General features: G+C 42.9%; 1 protein-coding gene across 1 annotated transcript in view; it reads right to left on the minus strand.

Annotated features, from left to right (window-relative positions):
* The window catches only part of LOC115480243 (nuclear factor interleukin-3-regulated protein-like), a 74,490-nt gene extending 60,759 nt beyond the window's left edge, over positions 1–13,731 (minus strand). The window contains exon 1 of the mRNA XM_030218776.1: positions 13,669–13,731. The gene's annotated coding sequence lies outside the window, so the exon portion shown is untranslated. The remainder of the gene's footprint in view (positions 1–13,668) is intronic.
* Between the last annotated feature and the right edge of the window lie 13,718 nt (positions 13,732–27,449).

Consider the following 27,449-nt stretch of genomic DNA (forward strand, 5'->3'; position numbering starts at 1 on the left):
AAATCGAAAATCACAAAGGACACAGCGAAGATGACACAGGAATAAAGTCTTGAGAAGATGTAGGTAAAAGTCCAAGTTTATTATGTGGCTCAATGCACATGATGAGTCCAAGTCAATAATATAAAAAAGAGACGTGGCCGTGTTTCGGCCAACTGGCCTGCCTCAGGAGTCTACACGATCTTTAATATTGTCCGTTAAAGCAATCTGTGTCTGTAGGTATGCTTCAACAGACAATATTAAAGATCATATAGACTCCTGAGGCAGGCCAGTTGGCCGAAACACGGCCGCATCGAGGCTATTTCAACATATTCCTACCATCTAAAACTATGTGGCTCCTTATGGAATTTCTCCCTACCTGCTGGATTCTATATAGTGCGCCAAGAGATCTGCATCAAAATCCAGGCATATTCTATAACAGCGTGCATGTTACTTGGCATTCATAATAGCACTTAACAAGCAATAATGAGCACTAATTGGCAATAATTAGAATTTATGCACACAACTCGCTAAGCATATTCTATAATAAACTGCACCTAAATTCTAAAGCACACAGTTCAAAAGGGGCATGGTTATAGGTGAAGAAATGGGTGTTTTGTGGGCGTTCCAAAATGTATGCGCACAGTTATAGAATATGGCCCAGTGTGCGTAAATCTACACACGTGGATTTATGCCATTGTTGGTGTAAATGGAAATGCATAGTTTTAGGTGCTGGGATATCATCTATGGATATTCTATATAGCGCACCTAAATCTAAGCAACACTTACAGAATACGCTTAGGCGGAAATGTTTACTGCGCAGATTTTTTAGGTGCCTTATATAGAATCTGGCCCTATATGTAGGGCCATGCTCTTGTGGGAAGACCTGAAAACCCAGACTCATCTGCCATAGAATTATTAAAATCAATTCTAAGTACAGTGTTAAAAAACTGAACAGAGAAAGGAGGGCAGATGTCTTAAATGACCATTGGCCACCGATTCAAAGCCACATGTGTCCTATGGTAGGAGAGCATAGCCTTCCTTCCCAGCAACATGCTTTTGGTTTTTCTCATTTAAATGTTGTTGGTTGCTATGTAGCAATGGGAGAAAATTATTTTCTTCATGATCCTGACTAACAAACTGTTTGTGTATTTAAAGTCTTCTTGGTAATATTATGCCTATTGCATTCGACCTCTAGGTGGCACACATGGTTTGCTTTATTACAACAGAATGAACCAGAATTTGCTAAAGCTGCCTACAATGTTAACAATGATCTGGATTTTCTAACTCATTATGAGTCATATAATTTGACTGCCTGTCTGTACCCTGCTGATTGCCCATAGACCTCCTCCCTCCCGCCCTTTTGCCTTCAGCCTATCATTGGAATACCTGTTATAATTAATTTCTATTTGTTTGCAATATCATCATGTTTGCTGAAATCGTTTTCCTGCATCTTTTCTGACTCCACGTGCAATTTTTCCTTGTTAGTCACCCTTACTTCTAAATCCTGTTACTCTATTTGATGTCTCTATATCATCCACCTCCACTTACACCCTATGCTGACTGTTAAGATGCTTTAATGTGTATTGTATTGACATTGTAAGTGGCAGACTATGCCATAATGTGTGTACTGTTTTTTGAATATTTTTATTGTTGTAGTTGTCTGTTACCTATATTAAGCTTATCCTTGCTGTACACCGTCTTGGGTGAATATCTTCAAAAAGGCAGTAAATAAATACCAATAAATACATAAATAATTATATTCTGACCTGAGGGAGAAGGTATTAGCTCCCAAATGCTACTCAAGAGGGAGGTCATCATTTACACGTATAAATCTTGGGGACAATGTTCAAAACGGTTTAACCAGGCAGGGGAGGCTCCTGCCTGGTCAAACCCTGCTGCGCAAGCCAGAAGCCAATATTCAGCGGAACTTAACCGGTTAGTGCTTCTGAATATGCCACTAACCGGCCAGCCTCTAACCGGATGGATTAGTGGTGGATTGGAGACATAATCTCAGATGTAACAGGAAATATTTGTCACAAGATAAGTTTATGCTTGCTGCACTGCCATTTCTTTAAAAAAAAAAACCTTACCTTTTACTAGCTGCAGTAAAAGGGGGCCTCGCGTGTCAAAAACACGCTGGTAAAAGGTAGGTCTTTTTTTAAGGAATGGCCCTGCGGCAAGTGAAACACCTGCTGTGTGGCCACTTCGGGGGAGAGCCCTTACCCCACCACCCATTGAGGTGACAGAAAGGGCTCCAACAATAACCCGGCGATAACCGATTACCGCCGGGTAAACACCGGCGCTACAAAAATTAAATATATTTTTGTACTGCCGGATATGACAGCATGCTGGGGATGAGAAGTACCGCCGGGCTGCTGCAGTAGCCCAGTGGTACTTCCTTTCTAGTGAGCGGTAAGCCCGTGTTGGGGGCTTACCGCCACTTTGTAAAAGGGGCTTTAAATTGGATTACTGTAATATATGGATTATATACAATCTTTCTCTTTCTTAGACCACAAAGTGAAGAAAAATAGGGAGAGTGAAATAAGACAAGCAGATCAATTAAACAGTAAACAGAAAAAAGAAAACATTGTATTAACCTGATTATCCCCAGATATTACTCGTCTACTTCATTATTCCACATTGATCATCTGGTTGGCTTCCTCAAGACCAAATACGGCGTATAGTCAGGATTACTGTAATATAATCTACTTGGGTTGTACAAGAAATGTATTGCAAAAGCTTCAGATCATACAAAACATCATTATATGGTTAATATGTTCTTTTTAAAAAATGTGATAGTTTCATCCTATTATGTTCAACTTCATTGGCTGCCAATAGAAGGTAGAATAATTTTTAAATTGTGCTGTTTTGTTTATAAAATAGTACAAGGATTTCCAATAGCTTATATGTTTTCTCTGGTTAAAGTGCTGGATTCAGGAATTAATACTCACAATACTTTAAGACTATCATGTCCAATATTTAAGAGTTAATGGTCAAAACATATGTTTTCCTGTCTATTCTCTTATCAGGCAGCTAAACATTGGAATGCTTTGTCAACATCAATTATTTGTCTAGCTTACTACCCATTTCGATTGGGTACGGCCACTTTATTTATGATCAGTACAATTTTTCTAGTGAAAAAGGTGCCAGTACTCAAATGCTAGGCCACCCTTCAGGGACCCTCCCCACAATAGCCAGGCCCCCTGCAACCAGTCACAGAACCTATGACAAGGCAGAATTGTTGTGTAGAGCCTGAGCGCTCTTCATTAAAAATTGGGGTCCATGGGTCAATTTTAGCATACAATGGAAAAGGTGCCGGTACTCAGTACCCCCAAGTATCCCCTCAAAAAAAGCCCTGTTTAGGATATTTGTTCTTACATGATAACTTGTTTTTAAAATTTATATATTATTCCCAGCTTACATTTGCTTGTTTAAGTTGGCTGTGATCCGCTTCAAACCAACATTGGTGTGAGCAGAATATAAATTCTTGGAAATGTAATGTAATGCGTTAGGGCAGGGTGTCAACTTAGGCGGTTAGTGTGGATTTTCAGTTCACTAACCAGCTAAGTAACTGCATAAAATTAGGATGGCAAATACCTTTGGGCCCCTTTTACAAAACCGTGGTAAAAAGGGCCCTGTGGTAGCATCAGTGTGTGGATTTGCCGTGCCAAGGCCCCCTTTTACCGCAGTGGGTAAAAGGCTTTAAAGAAAAAGAAAATGGCCGTGCAGTAAGTGAACCACTTGCCACACAGCCATTTCCTGGGGGAGCCCTTACCACCACCTATTTAGGAAGCAGTGACGGCTCCCGCGCTAACCCAGCGGTAACCGGGCAGCATTCGAGGCTGCTCAATTACTGCTGTGTAAGCCCCCGGCACTAAAATAATAAAAGTTTTTTTTTCAAAGCCAAAAATGGCATATGTTTATTTATTATTTATTTATTTATTTATTAGGATTTATTTACCACCGTTTTGAAGGATTTCACTCAAGGCGGTGTACAGTAAGAATAAATCAGACATGAGCAATAGACAATTACAGCAGTAAAAATATTCACATAACACCCAGCTAGGGTAGGAGTGGATAAACATGTCCTGCTGTAGTATGTGCAGCCTGTGTCACTCCTTGTGTGTGTGAGACTAACAAGTGAGTTACTTCTTCCATTAAAGGCCTGGTTGAAGAGCCAAGCTTTCACCTGCTTCTTGAAGTAGAGATAGTCTTTTGTTAAGCGGGTTCCCGGTAGTGCCAGATTGGTGCATGGCAAAAGCAGCGGGACGGATACTGTCGCTTTGTAAAAGGTGTCCTTAATGAACTGACTTAACCAGACACCATCAGCCAGTGCTTGGTTAACTTTCCAGTCGACGGACAACTCAGATATTCAGTGCCATGAGCCCTGCATTGAATATCCAGGGTGAGTTCAGCCCATGGCTGGAAGCAGAGAATGAGGGAGAATCTGGCTCTTCAAAAAACAGACCAAAGGCGTCCAACGTAGATATGAACTATTTATTAAGGGATGACTCAACACATTACCATGTTTCGGCACTAAAAAGTGCCTTCTTCAGGAGTCTTGGTAAATCATCCAATTGCTATGTTTCTTGTAGTTCTTCACGTCTTTTTTAAGACCACAACTTTTTATAGTTTTAATTCTGAAGATATCATTTATAGGGATTGTTTGACATGTTTACCAAGACTCCTGAAGAAGGCACTTTTTAGTGCTGAAACATGGTACCATGTTGAGTCACCCCTTAATAAATAGTTCATATCTTCGTAGGACACCTTTGGTCTGTTTTTTGAAGAGACAAATTCTGTTCCCACTCCTTTCTTGTTCCTGTGACTTTTTGTGGGACACCATCATTCTTTTGTGTCTGAAAGTAGAAAATGACATAGGGACAGGGACCCACGGTAACCGCGGGATGGGGACTGGGACAGAGCCCACGGAGATGGGGTGAGGATACTGCCCATGGGGATGGGGTGGGGACAGACCCTCCGGGACGGGGCAGGGATAGGGACAGATCCCATGGCGACAGGGCGGGGATGGGGGCAGAGCCCATGGGGACAGGGACAAACTTTGTCCCAGTGTCATTTTTCTACTTTGAAGCCTGTTATTTATGTTTGAGTGATGCAGACGACAATATTTTGATTTTTTTGGAAAAACAAGCAAACATGCTGGCCACAACTAGCAAAATTTGCATGAGGGATCTTGTACATCCTGCTACCAGCATATGTTCTAAGAAGACATCTTCTATTGCAGGAGAGCTAGACTGAATCCTGAGATTGTTGATGACTTCTTATTCATCCACAGATTAAAAAATCGTAACAGTGCTTCACAGTCCATACACAACAGGTTGTATTTTGTATCCCCGGACATTTTAACAGAGTGGATTAGGATTCCTTAGGGTAATAGAAGTCAGCTAGTGTTGGGGTTGGAAGGGTAGAGGATGGTGGGGGGGGGGGGGGGGGTTATAGCTGCTCGTTTTTATTATTGTTTTCTGTTTGTATTTTATATACAACAATTGCACAGCATATTGTTCCTTTTTATATTTTAATAAAAAAGATTTAAATATAAAATCATAAGTGTTTGAGACTTCTGCAGATGAGGACAGAGCCCACGGGTATGGGGCATGGACAGGGACAGAACCTGCGGGGACGGAGACAAGGCCTGTGGGAATGGAGACAGAACCTGAGGGGAAGGGGTGGGGACAGAGACAGAACCTACAGGGTTGGGATGGAGATGGGGACAAACTTTGTCCCCGTGTCATTCTCTAGTTAGAAGTAGCTTACCTCCACCGGCTAAATATCAGACCCCTAATTTACACCTGTATATATGTAACTAGTGATTTTAGACAACCCTCTGCATACACGTCACGTAAATCTGCAACACACACAGATTTCAGTGGGAAGTGTTCTGAGAATGATATGGGTGGTCTTTAAAAATACATGTGTACTTTCCTTTTACAAGGGGAATTCATGTGTGTTTAAAAATTTTACCCATAAACATTTACACCTTCTCTGAATCACCCTTAAATGCGAAGTAACTGCTCATCTGGAACTGGGGTTCTGAGGAGTGAGTTAAGGGGTAGTTGTGATTGTCTCTCTGGCCTTAAAAAAAATACCTTGAAAAGCTAAAACTTTGAGGTTTAGAATTAGACTCATTCATATGTGTAAGTGTTGATTTGACAACTTATGTGTCTAAGTGTTGGATTTCAACAAACTCAACATGGAAAAGGAGTCAATTAAGAGTCTAATTCTAAACCTCAAAGTTTTAGCTTTTCAAGGTATTTTTTTTGACATGTAACATCCTGAGTGAAGCAGCCACTTTTTTTTTTTTGCATGATAAAATGTCTGCTTTTGCTGTACATGCTACCAAATACATATGCTCCAGCACATCCTTATCCGTATTTTACAAAAAGTTCCTCATTCTGCAAGCCTTTTGTAAAATACCCAGGAAATTTTGAATGTACTGACTTCAACATCTTTGAAATCTATGAAGGTAGTCCAAAATAAAAGTATTACTGTATTTTTTGTTTTATTTTTTATTTGTATTTATCAACCTATGGGGGTCAATATTCAGCGCTGACCAGAGAGAGTGCCAGTGAATATTAGCACAGACCACCTCAGGGCTAACCTGTTAGTGCCAGGGCAGTCCAGTGACAGAGTCTGGGCAGGCCTGAAAATTATTCAGGCACCACTGATATTTAGTTGCCAGTGCCGAGTGAGTAAGAATAAAATGCAGTCCTAACTCTCCCAGATAGCTGAGTACCAGCACTGAATATCAACAGTACCCAAAAAACTTCCAGGGCCCACAGAAGACCCAGGTATTCTGCATCGGTAGAATACCAGGTCCTAAATCTGCCTGTGGTAGCCAGCCTATCTAAATTATTTCTATGCATTCAAGCACACTGACATAGCAACCATATTACTTTGCTGTTGGTATGGGGGAAGAGGGGCAGAGGGGCAGAGGGGGAGGAATGGTCTTATCAGTTTTGTAATGAGGGTCCACCTACAGGTACTGTGAACCCACGATAGAGCTGGATAAATTTCTCTGTGTCATACATGCAAATTCTGTCTCTGAATGTATTCTCAATAACTTCAGACATATGCAGTTGGGTGTGTCTCTCAGACAGCTCGGACTTTTACTAAAGCAGTGAACAGAAATGTTTAGGGGCCATTTTACAAAGAAAGGTGCACTGAAAAGTGGATTGCAGTAGTGTAGACACGTGTTTTGGGCACGCGCAGAATCATTTTTTAGCGCACCTGTAAAAAATGCCTTTTTAAAATTTGTACCGAAAATTGACATGCAGCAAAATGAAAATTGGTGCGCGTCCATTTTGGGTCTGAGACCTTACTGCCAGCCATTGACCTAGCGGTAAGGTCTCATGCGGTAATCGGGTGGTAATGGTCTACGTGCGTAAAATGCCGATTACTGCCCGCTTACCGCCTGCACGCCAGAAAATAAAAATATTTTCCGGTGCGCATATCGGACGTGCGCAAAAAATGAAATTACTGCAAGGGCCATGTGGTAGCCAGGCGGTAACTTAAAATCAATGCATATTGGGCACATGTAGGCGCTTACGTGGCTTAGTAAAAGGGCCCCTTAGTTTTTCAGCAAGAAGCAGCCAGTGTAATAGTTTTCAGTGTCTTTGTCTTTATTATTTCTGTGTTCAGCCTGCTCCTTTGATTTTAAATGAATCAAGATATTGCGGAAATCTTAAAAAGACAGAGTGGATAAGGTAAAATGCCACAGTAAAGCAGGTAAGAAAAATACAGCATAGCCTTGTCTGCTATAGAATTAGACCACAATGGGGCTGCATTTGGATGTTTTTCTCATAATAACATCCAAATTGGTATTTTCAAAAACAATGTTTAGACGTTTTTATATGAAGTCCATTAGAAGTGCATTCAAATCACAAAGGAATGTGTCAGGGGCATATTAAGGGTGGGATCTGGGCATTCCTAACACTTGAATGTTTTTCTGCCATAATATAACACAACAAAACATACAGGGTTATAAGTTTGACATTTTGGTCTACACCTGTTTTGTTAACGAATAAGACACAAAAAAGTGCCCTAAATGACCAGATGACCACTGCAGGAATAAAGGAATGACACCCCCTTACACCTTCAATGGTCACTGACCCCCTCCCACCTGCAAAGATGTAAATGAAACAGTACATCCAGCCTCTATGACAGCTTCAGATGTTATGGCCAGACCTATTAGAGCAGCAAGCAGGTTCCTGGAAGACCCTAGTGGTTAGTACAGTGTATTGTAGAGAAGGTGATCCAGGCCCATAATCCACTCTATTATACTTGTGGTGGAAAGTGTCAGCCCCCCCCCCCCCCAACCTACTGTACCCACATATACAGTAGGTGACATCTGCAGCCATAAGAGCTATTGTAGTGGTGTATAGTTGGGTACAGTAGGATTTTGGTGGGTTTTGAATGGCTCACCATACAATATAAGAGTGTAATAGTGAGATGTGTACGTAGAACCTTTTATGTGAAGTCTGCTAGGAAAGCTGGCTCCTCCTATGTCCCAATGGCTTGATTTTGTGCGTTTTTCACTTGGACTTTTTTTTTATAATGGTCCAAAGAGATAGACGTACTAAGCACAATAACATCTAGGAAACGGTCATTTTCAAAGAAAAAAAGATAGACATTTTTCTGGTTTGAAAATGGTAATTTTCACTACTTGATTTTTGGATGTTTTCAGCAAAATGTCCAAAGTCGGATTTAGACTTCATATTGGAAATGCCCCTTAAAATGGAAGCGGGGGAAGGACAATACACCAAAAAGAAAAAATCCCTGCATAAGCAGATGAAAGCAAAAAATAAAAACTAAAAAGTAAATTAAAAAAAGCAAATTAGAAAGGATAGCAGAGAACTTCCCAAATATATATACATGAATTTTTGCTGAACGACTTAAGGGGCTCTTTAACTAATGTATGTAAAGTTTTGGGCTTGCACAGAATTTTAATGTGTGACAAGCCCAAAACTAAGTAGCAGAAGAAGAGACTTTCCCAGCATTTTCACATTCTGCCCATGTATTAAAATTACTGCCAATGTGTTGCACCAGTGGGTTGTTACCACAGAGGCACTTAGGGCCACATTCTGTATAAGGCTCCTAAAAAATCCTTGAGGTAAACATTTCTACCTAAGCATGTTCTATAAACGGCACCTAGATTTAGTGGGTAAAACTACACACATTCATTTATACCAACAAAAATGTGGCGTAAATCCTGCACATAGATTTAAAAGCACTGGGCCATATTCTATAACAACGCATGTAAATTTGGGAATGCCCACCGAATGTCCATTTCCCCACCCTTAGCCATGCTCCTTTTGAACTGTATGCATTAGAATTTAGGTGCAGTTTATTAAAGAATTCGCTTAGCGAGTTGTGTGTATAAATTCTAATTATTGCCAATTAGTTCATTGTAAGCCACTTTGGGGCTGCATTCTGTGGCAAAAGGCGGGGTATAAATGATCTAAAAATAAATAAAAATAAATAAATAAATAGTGCTCATTATTGCTTAAGAGCTGTTAAAAATGCTGATTGGCTTGATAAGCCAATTAAGTTACGCGCTTTGTTATAGAACACACTTGGGTTTCAGCGCGGATCTCTAGGCACGCTATATAGAATCTGGGAGTCAGTGCTTCCTTTTTAGGAGATGGTAAGTGCCTTAGTGTTATAGTGCCATAATCAATTAGCATGTGGTAACGTCAACACATTAACTGCAAGGAGTACTCCATGTCCATTCTCCACCCATGCCCTACTAAATAATGCTTCCTAAACAAAAACTCCTTTAAAACACTACTTATCATGTACTAATGGGATTTTTTTTTACCACAAAACAGGCTAACACTTCCTTGCGTTAGTTGTTATAGCGTAGTAAACCGTGTGTTAACAGGTAACACAGTTTAATAAAAAGACCACTAAACTAATGATCTCCTCCCTTAAATTCAAAGAATGTCTTCTTTTATTCTTGAGTAAAGTGGTGTGGTAGCCACGTTGGTCCACTTTTAAAGGTAATAAATAGAAATAAAACAAAAACATAGAAAAGAAAATAAGATGATACCTTTTTTATTGGACTAACTTAATACATTTTTGATTAGCTTTTGAAGATAATCCTTCTTTCTTCAGATCAGAAATGAGCAAATTTTAACAAATATCAGAATATATAAGCAAAACTCAAAAGCATTCCAATGACAGTCTCACAGGATGAGGGTGGGGTGGGTTAGGCGAGAAACAGGGTGAGTTGGGTGGGTGAGAGACGGAGAGATGGATGGCTGATAAGAGGGTGACAAAGCTGTATAATTTTATGGTTTTAATCTGAACAGACCTTGCAACATTGGGCTGTAGGAAAATTTTAACCCCAAGGAATATACTGTACCACCGAAGTTTTGGAAAGACAGGCGTAGCAAATTCAAGGAGGTTTAAGCAGTCAAGAAAAGCTCCTGCTTGCTTAAATCATGGTGAACTGGCTGGTCACCAGTATTCACTGGTAATTTACTTGGAAGTGCCCCTGAATATCAACAGTGCCAGAACACCCTTTGTAATTGTTCATACCGAAGTCGGCGAACGCCTCTCCAGTACTATGTAAGCCACATTGAGCCTGCAAATAGGTGGGAAAATGTGGGATACAAATGTAACAAACAAACAAATAAATAAATAAAATAAACAGTCTTGGGGTGGAAATGGGGTGATCTCAGAAGTTATGCAGGCCCTGGGGATGCCTGTGTCTGCATACCTAACTAGGCAAGTAGGACTACGTAAATAGCAATATCTGGAGGAAAATAAGCCTTCCCAATTGGAGGAAGATGTTCTTTAGGAATCTGCAAAGATTTTCAGTTCATATTTTTCACAGCACTCAGATGGTGAAAAGTCATCCACAGCTGGAAACTTCACAGACCTCAAACTTCTCTTCATGTCAACACAGTTTCTATTGATCTGAAGCTTTTTTCCTTATAAAAATGTTATCAACAAGATTAGTAACCACATCCTTAACCATTCTCAGTTTCTGTTCATGATGTCCATGGAAGTCTGCTCAAGCATTAGCAGGGCTAGCTTCCACTTGTTTCCAGAAAGCAGTTAAGGAAATTTCAGTTTGTGGCTAACTCCTTACACCCTTGGAGCTGACTCCCCATCCTCTTTAAGATTTGTAATTGACACACTGCTCTCTATCCTGAATGCAAACTGAACATTTAGACAACTCATAGAAACATGACAGCAAATAAAGAGCATATGGCCTTTGAAGTCTGCCCACCTAAACCCACTACCAAGCTCTAAATCCCTTTCTCTCCCTTGGAGATCCTCTGTACTTGTCCCATACTTTCTTGAATTCAGATACACTCCTTGTCGGTTCCATATATCCACCACTCTTTCCAAACAGAAACATTTACTTCGATTGTTCCTGAGTCTATCCCCTTTCACCTTCATCCTATGCCCCCTCATTTCAGAGCCTCTTTCAATTGAAAGAGACTCGCCTCCTATGCATTTATGCCACAAAGTTATTTAAAAATTTCTATCATGTCTTCCCTTTCCCACTTTTCTATCAAAATATACATATTGAGATCTTTAAATTTATCCCCATTGTCTCCATATGGTTTATGACAAAGACCACATTCCATTTTAGTAGTTGCCTTCTGGACCAGGAATAGTTGGGAGAGCTCTCCACCAACAATGGGTTAATGAAAAGGAAAGAACTGAGACAAACTCAAATATTGTCTGTTTTTTCCAAAAGGTTGAACCTGGAACTGATCAAATAGCTTCTAAATAGGGCTAAATGAGATGTTCTGTCCTTATCTGATTGCCACACAGGAAGTGAGCAGGAGGAGCCACAAGCCACTTTTCTGAGCAGGTGGCACTTGTCTTGCATATTCTCGTCAGGCACTGACCTGGAGAACACTGTGATAACAACTGAAAAAAAAATAGAGATATGAAAACCACCATCTCTGAGGCTGAAAGAACTGTGCTTCTGATCTAGATCAAAGCTCACAACATCAGAGCAACAAGATGTGCTTGGAAGTAACCCCCTTATTGTACACCATCAGATAACAAGGAGGATCCACTGAAAATCAAGGTATCCTCCTCCTTGAGAGGTAGATACAGTTTCCCAGATTCAGCTGTTCAGAGCTTTGATTAGTTTTTCAAAAAGGCTGTTTATAGGCCATCGGAATAGTCACAGCTTTGCATTACAGATGATCAGCCCTCTTTTCCCGCTAGGTAAGGCCAACGGAGCTTGCGTTCAATGTGGAAGTGATGCACTGTCCTCCGGGAAGGGGCAGAAGTCAGCTACTTCCAACAGAGGTACTGAAAGTTAATCTTCCAGGAGGTTTCCCTCTAGTTCTCTGTCAGCAAAATAACACACCATTCATACATGCTGTTTTATTTATTTATTTCGGTACATTTATACCCCGTATTATCCCACAAGAGCGGGCTCAATGTGGCTTACAATGTTACAAAATTTTACAAAAGGGTACAGTTCAGGGAGGGTACAGATCAAGGGGAGAGCAAGATCATGAGGAAAAGACAAGGGAGCATGGCAAGGTTGACGTAATCGGGGTGAGGCGGGTACAGGCGATAGGAGGAAAGTTAGGGCTTTGTATTGACAGTGGGATAAGCTATCTCGAATAAAAATGTCTTTAAAATTTTCTTGAAGAGATGTCTGGGTAGAACATTCCAAGATTTCGTGCTGACGTAGGAGAAGGTTGAGGTGAAGTGTAATTCATATTTAACATGCTTGCAGCTTGGATAGTGTAAATTAAGGTAGGATCGTGCAGACACTGAAGCATTTCTGGTGGGCAGATCTATCAAATCTTCCATATAAGCAGGGGCTTCCCCATTTATTATCTTATGAGTCAATGAACAGATTTTAAAGGAAATACGGTCTTTAATGGGAAGCCAGTGCAGAAGAAAACGCAGAGGGCGAGCATGGTCAAAACGCGATTTGCCCAAGATTAGCCTTGCAGCAGTGTTTTGAGCGGTCTGGAGTTTTTTTTAGAATGTAACCATGGCATCCTGCATAAATTCCACTGCAATAGTCAAAATGCGATTGCACCAACCAATGGATGAGGTACGAAAGAGCTCTTTAGTGAGGAATTGTCTGATACGCCTCAACTTCCACATAGAAAAAGATTAAATACTGGGGAAAAACTGGTGTGTTGGAGAAAGATGGGAAAGGCCAGTTTTCAGACATGCATGTGACTTGTTAAGGCAAAGTAGTACTATGAAGGCCAAGAGATTTGTAATAAAGGAATAGCAACAGGAAACCCGATTCTAACAACACCAGAGGGTTGGAATTGCACTGCCACCACCAGAAGACTTTGCTAGGTTTAGAGACACAGTGTCACCTCCCTAACCACAGGCACCACCACACCATGCTGTGTCAGGTATCTGCATCCTGCTGTATGCATCCCACTGTATTTGCTTCCATCAGTCTGTGATGTGGCTCTGGAAAATTGGAAGGACCTACAACCACAATGCAGGTACCTCTCCGTAAGAGACAAGGCACATTTCTGCTCCTGCACAGCACCTCACTGACTAATATTTTGACTGCATGATATAGCCATCCACTGAAGTGTCAGAATACCTTATTAGCTGAAAGATGTAAGTTGATTTAGTACAGATTCTGAGGACACTTACTGCTGTATTTAAAAATCCTTTTTTTAGATTTTTTGCTCACCAGACGCAGCTCACCTCTGAAAGACTGTGTCGTTCTGAGCTTTGCCCCGCTGTCTCTTTGGCCTGTAGCAGTAAACAAGGCTGAGGGTAGGGGTGGAGGGAGTGGAAGGGTGGGGGAACAAAAACAGGACTGCCTCTTCCTGATAAGGACTGATCTGGGTTAGGTGCAGCAGCAACCTTGGTTTTTAAAGGGGGTTGCCATAAGTGTATGACATATGGAAATTATAACAGCGAGTTTCAAAGACATCGCTGTGTCTTTATAAAGTATTAGGAGTAAAGCGTCAGCCATTGCAACTAGATTGAACCTATGGATGTTTACTTAAAGGTTAAAGGGTCATGGATTTGATGTTTATAGTATAACCACAGTGGTTTATATTTTTTATTATATGCAGGTACTTGAACATATAGTGCATGCAAATGTGGGCATTTTTTATTTAGATTTTTACTCACACCTTTTTCAGTAGTAGCTCAAGATGAGTTACATGCAGGTACACTGGATATTTCTCTGTCCCAGGAGGGCTCACAATCTAAGCTTGTACCTGAGGCAATGGATGGTTAAGTGACTTGCCCAAGATTACAAGGAGCAGCAGTGGGATTTGAACCAGCCAGTGGCGTAGCCAGACTGCCAATTTTGGATGGGCCTGAACCTAAAGTGGGTGGGCACAAATTTTTCTCTCTACCCGCCTCCCCCAGCAACCTTTAGTCACACTAATCAGATGCATTTGTCACACAAGGGTAAAGTGCTGCTCTTCAGTGCATCAGATTTCAGACAATTTATTTAATAGCCTAATCCTTTTCAGTGAGCTTTCAGAGGCCAAAACCTCTTGCCTCAGGTCAGTATAATGCTGCTATGATATCCTCTCCTGACCTGAGGAAGGAAGTATTGGTCTCTGAAACTTTATTAACACAGGTACCATATTACTTTATCCTAAATTAAAAATAAAATTATTTTACCTTTGTTGTATGGCCATTTACTTTTTCTCATTGTGTTGCTCCCAGTCTCTAGATTCTGCTTTCCTTCATTTTTGCTTAACTCTTCTGCTGGGGTTTCCTGGCCACTTGTCATTTTTCTCTCCTTTTTCTTTGCTTTCTTCAATATTTTTCTGCCTCTCTCTCTCTCTCTGTTCAGATTTAATTCATTCTTACTATCCATTCTTTAATTTCCTTCTTTTTACTTCATCTACCTATGGCTTTTCATTTTTTTTCTCACCCTTGTTCTCCCCATGCCCTTTCCTCTTATTCTCCAGTCTTTCACTACTCCCCTTGTCCATCCAGCAGCTCCCCTCTTTCTCTCCCCTTCCATCCAGTGTCTCCTCTTTCTTTCTTTCTCCCTCCCTACCCTTCCATCCTGCGTCTTCCCATCCTTCCACCCATCTTCCTCTCTCCTGATCCTTCTATCTAATGTCTCTCTCCCCCCTCCTTCTATCCAGTGTCTCTCTAGCTCTCTATCCTTTTCTGTTCAGTGTCCCTTCTCTCTCCACATCCTTCCAGTCTCTTCCCTTTCTCTCTGCATCCTTTCATCCATCTCCCCTCTTTCTCTCCCCATCCTTCCATCCAATGTCTTTCTCTCCCTATCCTTCCATCTGTTTTCCCTCTTTCTCTCCCCATCCTTCCGTTTTCCCTTTCTCTCCCCATCCTTCCATCTGTTTTCCCTCTTTCTCTCCCCATCCTTCCATCCGTCTACCCCCTCTCCCGATTCTTCTATTCAGTGTCTCTCTCTCTCTACCCTTTTACATTCATCATTTCCCCCCTTTTTCTCCCCATCCTTCAATGTGTCTTCTGTTTCTCTCCCTACCCTTCCTTCCAGCTTCTTCCCTCTTTCTGATCTCTGCCAGGATCCCCCCCTTTCTCCCCATCCTTATCACCAGTAGCTTCTCTCTTTCTCCAGCCCTTCTCCATCTCCCCTCCTTCTCTCCCGAGTCCCCACTCTCTCTCTCTTACTTCCTGCCTCCCGCCCCTCCCTCCAATCTTCGTTTCTTGGCCACTGCTGCAAGTAGCCGCTACAAAAAGGAAAAGAGCTAAACAAAGCAAAAATGTTTTTAAAAACTAAGAGGGCCGAGTGAGTGCGCATACTGGGAGTGAATGAGTAAATTAATGGAGAGATGACAAGTGAGTCAGTAGACACTAGGGATTTGATTTGCAGAGGGTGGCTGAGTAAGTGAATGGGGGATTATGAGTGGATGGGTGGGCTAAAAGTGGCAAGAAGACTGAGTGAATGGATGGGAATTCTAAGTGACAGAGAGATGAGTGAGTTAATGGATATGATTGAATGACAGGGGATTGGGTGAGTATAGGAAAAGCTGAATGTACTGGACAGTGTGAGTGAATATGGGGAGAGTAGTGATTCAACATTGCTAGAGGGAGGGTTTGAGTGTTTGGTGAGATTTGTTATCCCCTCTTCCCTTTCTTCCTCTAGACAGCGCTCCCAGTCTCTCCTCTTGATCAACAGGCAGCCTATACTCCCCTGTGGCCATATTGCTCACATCTTCTAGACTATTCTGGGCTCTCTTCTTGTTAATTCTGCAAGCATGGACTCCCTGCTTGTAGTGTGACTCACACTTTTGCTGTTGCCTGCAGCTATTTGCTTTCCCCAAGAGTCTCAGTCTGATGATGGCGACGAGCCGTTTACTTCCCCCTCAGCCCGCCCAGCAGCGATTCCGGTCGCAGCAGGCTCAGCTTTGGCTTGCACATGCTGCCTGCCCGCTGCCGCTCAATCTCGTTGCAGCTCCTAAGTGGCAGCGCGAACCCGGAAGTCTCTGGCTTCCGGGTTCGCGCTGCCACTTAGGAGCTGCAAGGAGATTGTTGAGCGGCAGCGGGCAGGCAGCGTGTGCGAGCCGAAGCTGAACCTGCGACCGGAATCGCTGTTCGGCGGGCCTGCAAGGAGGGTGAGGGAAGATGGGGTGAACCGTGAAAGCTGCTGCACGCCACGGGGAAGGGAGCCACCGGAATCGCTCTGCTGCTGGGCGGGCCTGACCTCAAATTGGGTGGGCCCAGGCCCACCCGGGCCCACCCGTGGCTACGCCCCTGGAACCAGCCACTTCAGTATTGCAAGACCAGTGTTCTAACCACTAGGCCACTCCTCCACTGCCATTGTACAGTGTATAGTAACTACGTAAATGTAACTAGTTACTGTACTTAAGTAAAGGTTTTCTCACTTTTACTTGCAAAGAAGTACAGGATAACATTTGTTACTATTACTTTTACTGAAATAATAATTTCACCAGGTTTTACGACATTTAGGTGCCCATTTACTAAAGGTCTGCCATATGGCAACCCAGAACTATCGCCAACCCAACATGGGTGCCGGCGGTAATTCTGCCCCCCACTGCATGCCATTTCCAGCACTATAGAAAATTGTTCCATATTTTTTACTGCAGTAGTTACCCCGCGGTAATCAGGCAGTGCCGTTCGCTGCCCGGTTAGCACCAGGTTAGCATGGGACACCTTTCTGTCACCTCAATGGGTGGCACTAAGTGCTCCCCCTGAAGTGGCCAACCAGCAAGTGCAAACTTACTACATGGCCATTTCAATTTTTGGCCCTTTTACCCGTTGCAGTAAAAGGGGCCCTGGCGTGCAGCAAAAACAGCTGCCACCGCTAGCATAGAGCCCTTTTTAACGCAGCTTGGTAAAAGAGCCCCTTACTCAGTTACATCTGATGCTTGCAGTTAAAAGTAAAATGTATAAGCGGAAGCGAGATGTAAATGACGAATCTTCAGTAAACCAAATGAAACAGCAAAACTGGGAACAGGGTTTTACTATTGCAAACCTCATCACACAAACTGTAGATCATCTCATCTTGAATTTTGCTGTTCAGTGAGTATAGCCTTTCTTGCTTATTTTTGAAGGAGAAGGGTGGCCATCTTCCGACACAAATCGGGAGATGGCCGGCCTTCTCCTAAAGCCGTCCAAATCGGTATAATTGAAAGCCGATTTTGGCCGGCTTCAAGTGCTTTTCGTCGCAGGGCTGGCCAAATTTCAAGGGGGCTTGTCGGCAGTGTACCGAAGGTGGGACGTGGGTGTGGTTAAGAGATGACCGTCCTTGGCCGATAATGGAAAACAGAAGGCCGGCCCTGACAAGCATTTGGCCGACTTTACTTGGTCCCTTTTTGTTCACGACCAAGCCTTGAAAAGGTGCCCGAACTGACCAGATGACCACCGGAGGGAATCGGGAATCACCTCCCCTTACTCCCCCAGTGGTCACCAACCCCCTCCCACCCAAAAAAAAATTAAATTTTTTTTTTTTTTTGCCAGCCTCTATGCTAGCCTCAAATGTCATACCCAGCTCCATCACAGCACTATGCAGGTACCTGGAGCAGTTTTAATGGGTACTGCAGTGCACTTCAGGCAGGCGGATCCAGCCCCACCCCTCACCTGTTACACTTGTGGTAGTAAATGGGAACCCTCCAAAACCCACCCGAAACCCACTGTACCCACATCTAGGTGCCCCCCCCATTACCCTTTAAGGGCTATGGTAGTGGTGTACAGTTGTGGGGAGTGGGTTTTGGGGGGGGGGGTTGGGGGGCTCAGCACACAAGGTAAGGGAGTTATGCACCTGGGAGCAATTTCTGAAGTCCACTGCAGTACCCCTTAGGGTGCCCGGTTGGTGTCCTGGCACTAAAAATGCTGGCTCCTCCCACGACCAAATGGCTTGTATTTGGCCTGGTTTGAGATGGCCGCCATTAGTTTCCATTATTGGCGAAAACCAATGTCGGCCATCTCTAAGGGCGGCCCAAATGTTGAGATTTAGCTGGCCCCGACCGTATTATCGAAACGAAAGATGGCCGCCCATCTTGTTTCGATAATACGGTCGGGTACGCCGCTTTACGGGGCCATCATTAGAGATGGCTGCCCTTATAGATGGGCGCCCCCGTTCGATTATACCCCTCTATATGAACAGCCAAGTTGTCTGTGTCAATTTGAAGCAGGAAACTGGTTGCAATTCTTGGTGAACAGATAAATGTCTATCACAACAGACTGCTGGTCATCCCATAGAAAATTTTACATTGGGGTGACTGACCATTCAAATGATGGTGTCTTTAGAGAGGACGTTTTCTTGTCTGGCCTTAAGACTGAAGGGTTTTCAACACATTTGACGTTCTTGCATCGGTTCTCAAAGATATCCTAAAAGAGTTTGCCATCAGACAAAAAATTGTTAGAACTACAACAGGCAAAGATTCCAACTTTGTGAAAGCCTTCTTCGAAATTGGACAGCATGGAGGAGTGGCCTAGTGGTTAGGGTGGTGGACTTTGGTTCTGGGGAACTGAGGAACTGAGTTTGATTCCGGGCACAGGCAGCTCCTTGTGACTCTGGGCAAGTCACTTAACCCTCCATAGCCTGCCATGAGTGGGAAAAGTGCAGGGTACAAATGTAACAAAAAGATGAAGATGCAAGTGATGAATTAGACAGCACTACTTCTAACGAAGACAACAATGATTATAAAATATTCTTTGCTATATGGAACTCAAGTGTGTCAGAGATTCCCTTGATCAAAATCTGCAGACCCAGTCAAAAATCATCAGTAATGTTGCAGCCTGGCCTGATTTGAAGGAACTTTTTATCAGACTAAATAATCCAATTTCTGCTAGTGCAGTTGTCGAAAACCTTTTAGTTGTGCTGGATTAATAACTCACAGGCGCACTCGCATGAGTGACAATCATTTTCAAACATTTAGTATTACTAAAATCAAGGTGAATTGAATTGTAGACCAATAAAATTGTCGGGATAAAAGCGTCAACAATAGCTGCATTCATTGTAGCTGTGGTACTTTTACTTTTACTCAAAAAGTATTATATTTGGCAATAACTTTTTTTTACTTTTACTTAAGTACATTTTTTAATGTGTTTCACTGTACTTTTACTTAAGTATTAAAATATACATTTAGTTATACTTTTACTTAAGTGCTTTGATCTAGTACTTTGAACAACACTGGCATTCTATAAAGAAAGTGTGTCAATTGCAAGTCCACCGTGCTTCGCCCGAGAATGCTCCTACATGAGGGTCACATTAAATTAGGTGACTGCTCGTCACTGTGCAAACTTTTCAGATGCATAACCCCTGGTATTATTTTATAAAAGCCCTTTCGCATGCATGGAAAGTCCTTTATGTGTGAAAAATCCTTTATAAAATTAGCCTCCAAGAGTTCAGGAATCTTTGTTCAGTTAAAATGGCACTGCCCTCCATGTTGTAAGTCACACTAGAGGGGTGTGACACTACAAAAAAGAAACAAGAAGAAATTGACAGCATAAGAACAAAGAAGGCCTGAGACAACTCACGAGCCTCTGTTAAATAATGAGAACTGCTATATCCTGAAATTATATATGACCAGACTGCATGAATAGACAGATTAAAAACATGGGGTTGATATTCAAAGTCATTTATTTATTTTATTATTATTATTATTATTATTAACATTTGTATAGCGCTACCAGACGTATGCAGCGCTGAACACCTGACACAGAGAGACAGTCCCTGCTCGATAGAGCTTACAATCTAAAAATACAGACAGACAAGACAATTAAGGGCGAGGAAAGTACTGGGTGAGAAGGAACAAGGATAGGAGAATTGAGTAGTGGTTAGGAGCCAAAAGCAGTGGTGAAAAGGTGGGTTGTCAGCATAGATTTGAAAACAGGTAGAGATGGAGCTAGGCGTACAGGCTCAGGAAGTCCATTCCAGGCATAAGGTGCTGCAAGGGAAAAGAAACGAAGCCTGGAATTAGCAGTGGAGGAGAAGGGAGACGACAAGAGAGATTTGTCCAGCGAGCGGAGATTTCGGGGAGGAATATAGGGAGAGATGAGAGTGGAGAGGTAATGGGGGGCTGCAGAATGGATGCATTTAAAGGTCAGTAAGAGAAGTTTGAACTGAATGCGGAAGCGGACAGGGAGCCAGTGAAGTGACTTGAGGAGTGGGCTAGTGTGGGTAAAATGATTTTGGCGGAAAATAAGTTGTGCCGCAGAATTTTGGACAGACTGGAGAGGAGAGAGATGGCTGAGCGGAAGACCAGTGAGAAGCAAATTGCAATAATCCAAGCAAGAGGTGACAAGTGTTTGGATAAGGGTTCTGGTAGCGTATTCAGAGAGGAAGGGGCGAATTTTGCTAATGTTGTAGATAAAGAAGCGACAGGTTTTGGCCGTCTGCTGGATGTTAGCGGAAAAGGAGAGGGAGGAATCAAAGGTGACTCCTAGGTTGCGAGCAGATGAGACAGGGAGGATGAGGGTGCCATCTACTGAAATAGAGAATGGGGGGCGAGGCCAGGTGGGCTTGGGGGGAAAGACAATAAGCTCAGTTTTGGCCATGTTCAGTTTCAGGTGGCGGTTTAAAAACTTACATACCACCTAAAAATCCTAGGTGGCTCCTGGCTGGTTAAAGCGCATCTTTGTGGCTATCCGCTGATATTCTATGGCACTTAAGGCCTCTTTTACCAAGCTGTGGCCAAAGGGGGCTGATGCTGGAGACGATGTGTGTTTTACATGCGCGCCAAGGCCCCCTTTTAATGCAGCTGGTAAAAGGCAAGTCTCGCCTTCATGCAGGAAATGGCCAGGCAGCAAGTAAAGTACTTGCAGCGCGGCCATTTCGGGGGGAGCCCTTACCGCCACCCACTGAGGTGGCAGTAAGGGTTCCCGTCACGTGTTAACCCGGCAGTAACTGGGCAGTGCGCATCACTGCCCGATTACTGCCAGGTACACTCCGGCACTACAAAAATAAATAAATTCTATTTATTTATGGCAAGTTCCAGAGATATTCCCAGGGTCAGGGGAGAACTTAGTTGGCTAATCCTGAGCTGAATTACTGCAGATTTAAATCTAGCAATCTTATTTTATTTAGATATGGAATTCCTTATATATCACTTGCAACAAGCCTGAAAGGTATCAAAGCAGTGTACAATCCGGTACAGTAGCCCCCCCCCCCCCCCTCGATATTCAAAAGCATTTAATCGGCCAGGATTGGCACTTAGCCAGTTAAATGCCTCATAATTAGCTATCTGGCCATATTTAGCGGGGATAGCTGACTATTTCCCACTGGTTAGTGGTTAGTAGATAGACGGTTATATCAGCTGACATAACTGTCTAGCCACTGATTTTTCAGCCCCACTTTAGCAGCTATATTTGACCATGTGAATATGTGGGATATCTTTGGCCTGTTAGAAGATAAGTAGCTAAGTCTGAATATCAACATAGCTGGTTATCTTCTAACCAGCCAAAATTAAACCAGATATTCAATGCCGGTCACTGGAAATGGCCCGACGCTAAATATCTGGCTTTAGGTATTTTTCTGTCCCTGGAGGGTTGTGACTTGCCAAAGATTACAGGAAACCACAATGGGATCTGAATCCAGTTCCCTGGTTTTCAGTCCACTGCTCTAACCATTACTCCTCCATTCTGCTCTATCTACGATTTAGAGGCCAGCTATAGGCTGATTTTCATCTGCAACCTAGATGCGGGACTGGCCCAACTATTAAGCATGACTAGATGATTGCCTAGGACAGTAGCTTCTGGAGGGAGGGGTGCCAAAGAGCAGCTAGAGTCAAAGCAAAAATAATAAATCCAAGCAAATTCAAAGAAACAGCAAAAGGTGGTTTTACCAGGGAGAGTGAGCAGTTTTCAAATAACTCGTGTATTCATATTATTCAGGGAAGGGTGGTGTTGAGCTGATCATGATTATTGGGGGGGGGGGGGGGGGCATGAAACCTAGAAGTCAATTGTGCAGGTGAAAGGCTGAAGGCTTCCCTAGACCACCTAATACCCTTACACCAGCCTTCCCTAGAGGCTCAGTCGGGCTAAAACTGAGCTTGACATGACTGACTAAAATTATCTTATGTGCTCTGACCCCAGCTAAATGTTACCCTCTAAGTTATCAGAAACTACTAGCTTTACATCTCATGCGTACTACCCCCTTCAAACAATCTGCATGCCACAAATTCCTCATTAAATAATTTACAGAGCCAGTGAATTGAACAAATTCTCCATAACTTCACTTTACATCAGCTTGGGGCCTTTTATATCAAGCCACGCTAGCGACTCACGGTGCAGTAATGCTGACAAAGCCCATTCACTTTGAGAGAGGATAGAGAAGCTTAAACATCTAAAGGGCATTAATGTACAGGAAGTGAGCCTTTTACAATTGAAGGAAAACTCTAGCACGAGGGGGTATACGATGAACTTAAGAGGGAATAAGCTTAGGAAGAATCTAAGAAAGTATCATTTCACTGAAAGGGTGGTGGAAGAGTGGAATGGCCTCCCGGTGGAGGTCGTGGAGTTGAGGACTATGTCAGAGTTTAAGAAAGCGTGGGATAAGCATGTGGGATCCCTTAGGAAAAGGAAGAGTTAGGGGTTACAGAGGATGGGCAGACTGGATAGGCCATTTGGCCTTTATCAGCCGTCATGATTCTATGTTTCTAATGAGCTCCGTTGGCATTGCCGCGTGGGAACCGCTAGCGAGGTTTGATAAAAGAGGCCCCTAGATTGTAAAGCTCTCTTCAGCAGAGATCTTCCTTCTGTACCTGGGGAAAAATATGCATCCAGTTTTCTAGTCCTCATACTAAATATGTCTCCATAACTGCCTCCCCTCAACCTGATTAAGATTAAGGGGTGCTATATGCAACCTCACACATACTTTTAGCTGGATTGAATGAGGGCAATGTTCAGAAAAGCCAATTTATCCTGCTAAAGGTTTTGAAAATTGTCCTGCTTTTGTTTGTGATATAAGAAACCATAGAGTCATTCGGGGACTTCCTGCTGAATGCCAGCAAAAGGTGAGTGGGTGGCAATCTTAAACACTTTCACACTGCTCTACATGTTTAGCTAATGAATTCCTTTACCTCTGTAGTAAACTTTCTACACTGGAGGTTTACCACACACTGGCAAGGACAGCCAGCAAGTACAGCACGAGCAAGCCTCTCTGCTTACATACACACTGCCTCATCACAGAGCAGGTACAACATGCACGGCGTAAGTACAGTCTTCACACACATGCACTTCACAGACCCACCACAGAACAGATACAAGCTTCCCTGCGCGCACGAACACACAGACACTGACACACACACAGAAAACAGAAAACAAACTTTCCTACTCACATGCACATGCTGCCTCATTACAGAACACATACAGCAAGGGCAGTGGCTATAGAAGACACATGTACGTACACGCTGCTCCTCCATAGAATAGGTACAGTATAGGCAGCAGCCATGCAAGCTATACATGCACACACACTTACATACACACACAGTGCGTTTTTTCTAGCAAAAAAGGTGCCAGTACTCCAGTGGCATAGGAAGGGGGGGGGGGGGCGGGAGGGGCGGTCCGCCCCGGGTGCACGCGCTCGGGGGGTGCTGGCCCCATTGGCTCCATGCTCCCTCTGCACTTCCAGGGCAGAGAGAGCAGGGAACCAGCGGGGCTGACGCAGCTCCGAGTGACGTACACTCGGGGCGGATCGGCCCTCCCGCAGGTAAGAATGCGGTCCGGGGGGGGGTGCGCCACAGAGGGGGAAGTCGTGCCGTGCTGCCCCCGGGGTGGGGGGGTGCAGCGGCGACCCGCCCCGGGTGCCATTAGCCCTTGCTACGGCACTGCAGTACTCAAATGCCAGGCCACCCTTCAGGAGTGCGGTGATCACTGAGGGACCCACCTCACAATAGCGAGGCCCCTTCATTAAAACTTAGGGACCATGGCTCACTTTTAGCAGACAATGGAAAAGGTGCCAGTACTCAGTACCCCCAAGTAAGGGGGATTAGCAGGACAAGTGCTGTCTGAAGCAAAATGGAGAATGCCTCATGGACAAGGAGAGGTCAAGAAAGGGCTCACACAAACCCAGGGAGGAGGAGGTTATTTGTACCTGGGGCAATGGAGGGTTAAGTGGCTTGCCCAGAGTCACAGTGGGAATTGAGCCCAGTTCCCCAGGATCAAAGTCCATGGCACTAACCACTAAACTACTCCTCCACTCCACAATAAGGCAGACCTACTATGTCCCATAAATGGCAAAGGACAGATGAAGATCAAGTCTGTGCATCTCAAGGGGGTAGGAGAAGACATCTTAATGTTGAAATTAGCAAGTTATTTATTTATAGAATTTTTCATCCAAACATACATCAAGTATACAACTTTGTATAAAAACAAGAAATAAACATAATTAAGTAAGGAGTTAAATTATTTACTCCAAAAATAAAAAGGAATAATAAACTATTACTCAGGTCCATAAGTGAAAAGAGGGAGCAAGAATTAGCTAAGCAAATAAAAGGGACTTGTATAAGAAATTAAAAACTATTGAATAAATAAAGAGGAGGACACATGCCTAATCTAATCAAACAGAGGGTTCTGATATCATAAGTCTTTACCCAACTTAAGCTGACAATTACGAAAAGAAAAAAGACATACTGCTTATTTTGAAATCTAATTAAACATAAGCAAGGAAATTGTAACAAAAAAATCTTCCTTCAATCCCGGGAGGTCTTGTAAAGACCCGAAAAAAATCCAAATTTTTTGTCCAATACATAATGGACCCTGTTTACTAAGCAGCGCTGAGGGCATATTAGCATTTTTAGCACATGATTAGGATGCGCTAAATGCTAAGTCGCCCATAGGAACATATGGGTGACTCTAGCCTTTAGCGCACACTAATTTTAGTATGTGCTAAAAACAGAGCCCGATCTATGTCTTTGATGGAAAACGTCTCAGGACATGATATCTATCTGAGGGGCAGACAAAAAAAACACAAGAAGTGTTGCTCTATTTGATTCTTCTCCTTCCGGATCTTCCAACAGTTCAGAAACATCATAGTCTGTCTGCAGAGATCTCACCAGAGGAAACAGATCTCTCTCTTCTACCAGTATTTCCACTGATGGGCTGAAAGAACACTCTACTTGTGGGAGGGAATAAATCTGGCTTATATCCCCAAAATTCCTGAAGATATTTCCTTCATAAATCAGTAGGTTTTTCCAAAGATCTTTTAGGAAAGTTAAGTACTTTCAAATTTAAAGCCCTTGATTGATTTTCCAGGGTCAGTCTTCCTATGGAGTACTAACTTATCTTGCACAAGGCCAGTCTGTAGAGTTGTCACTTTCTCAAACATTTTTTTTCCAATACCAGTATTTGGGGTCCTTTTACTAAGGTATGCCAATGGATTTAGCACACACTAATGAATTAGTATGTGATAAGTGCCAAGCAGCTCATAATGCACCTTAGCAAAAGGACCCTTTTGTGTCTTATATTCCTCCAAACCCATTTTCTGAGATTGCAGTCCAATATAGTTTGCAGTACAAATTCTTACTAAAGCTGAAACAGAAGCATCTGCCGACACTAACACAGTCCACAATGAATCCAGTGTTATTAGGGCCGGCTTAATAACAGTGGGGCGCTCACAAACCTGAGCTACATCTTCTACAGCTGATGTAATATGTGCTGGTGCTACCCCTACTTATGGTGTAGCAGAGTCCCACTTTTCTCCAGGATAGAACCCAGGAGCTGAGGGAGTCATCATAATTCTCCCAGACGTTTCTGGAGCCTTCTGCTGGATGGTTAACGCAGACACTGCAGGGCTGCAGTAGCTTGCCTTCTCCCTCTGCCCCTTGGGTGAATCTTCCATGCTAACATTGCAAACGAGCTTTCTGCATTCAAGTGGGGCACTCTGGCCCTCTCTTCCAGAGACAGTGTGACTTAAAGTTCAGGATGAAGATGATTTCCCTCCCCTCTCTAATGCCAGCAAGCTCACTTCCGGAAGGAACCACAGGTTCTGCAAAATACTCCGCAATTGTAGTATGCCGAGGAGTACTCACAGAAAGGCAGGGAGGAGCACCTTTAGTTTTTCATTTCTCATCAGCATTATTAGCGGTAAGAATAATGTTTCTAGAAAGAAAAATGTAATGCTGAGAATTGGCACACTGCAGAGCTCCTGCACGCTCCTCTCATCCGGCGGCCATCTTGCCTCCCATCTAGTGAGTTGAATGTTGTTAGCAATATTGTTGGTTTAAACATATATTGTTCCAAAAGTGGGTCATACGTAACTGCCCATTTGTTGTTGGCATAGTGGCAAATTGTCAAATGCCCTGTTTGTGATAGGGGATGGGATTTGATATACTGCTTTTCCATAGTTACAATCAAAGCAGTTTATACATTATATATAGGTACTTATTTTGTAAGAGGGGAAATGGAGGGTTAAGCGACTTGCCCAGGCTCACAAGAAGCTGCAGTAGGAATAAATCAATAAAGAATATAGGGCCCTCTTTACTAAGGTGCGGTAACATTTTTACCACACCTATAATTAGCGTGCACACTAACCATGTAGGCGCCTATAGGGATATTGCAGGCATGTACACGGTTAATGCGCATACATGGTTAACGCACATTAAAGACGCTAACTTGCCTATAACGCAGCTTAGTAAACAGGGCCCATAATGTATAATGACAACTCAATACCACAGAAAAACAAATAAACCGAACAGCCAAACAAACAACAAAATGTTTTTTATTTGCAAGTTATTTAAAAATATGAATTGCAGCCAGTAGCCCAATACCATAAAAGAAAAGCCCAAAAATGTAGCCTGAGTCATATGAACAATAATTTCAATATAATAGCAGTAAAATAAGACCCTAAAATTTGCTGAAAATATTTGGAGAGACATAGCATGGCATGGCATGGCATGTATCGTATCTTATGATGTATCACACTTTAAAAAAATAGAGAAAAGAAGAGACTAAAGCAATCTTATATCTGAACTCTTTTTCAATTGCCAGCTTTCTTAGCATAATCATTAGCATATAGTAAATGTTGCAACAGAATTTGCTTTCATAACAGGAAAAAGCCTCAG

This window comes from Microcaecilia unicolor, chromosome 11, assembly GCF_901765095.1.
Source record: "Microcaecilia unicolor chromosome 11, aMicUni1.1, whole genome shotgun sequence".
Taxonomy (NCBI): domain Eukaryota; kingdom Metazoa; phylum Chordata; class Amphibia; order Gymnophiona; family Siphonopidae; genus Microcaecilia; species Microcaecilia unicolor.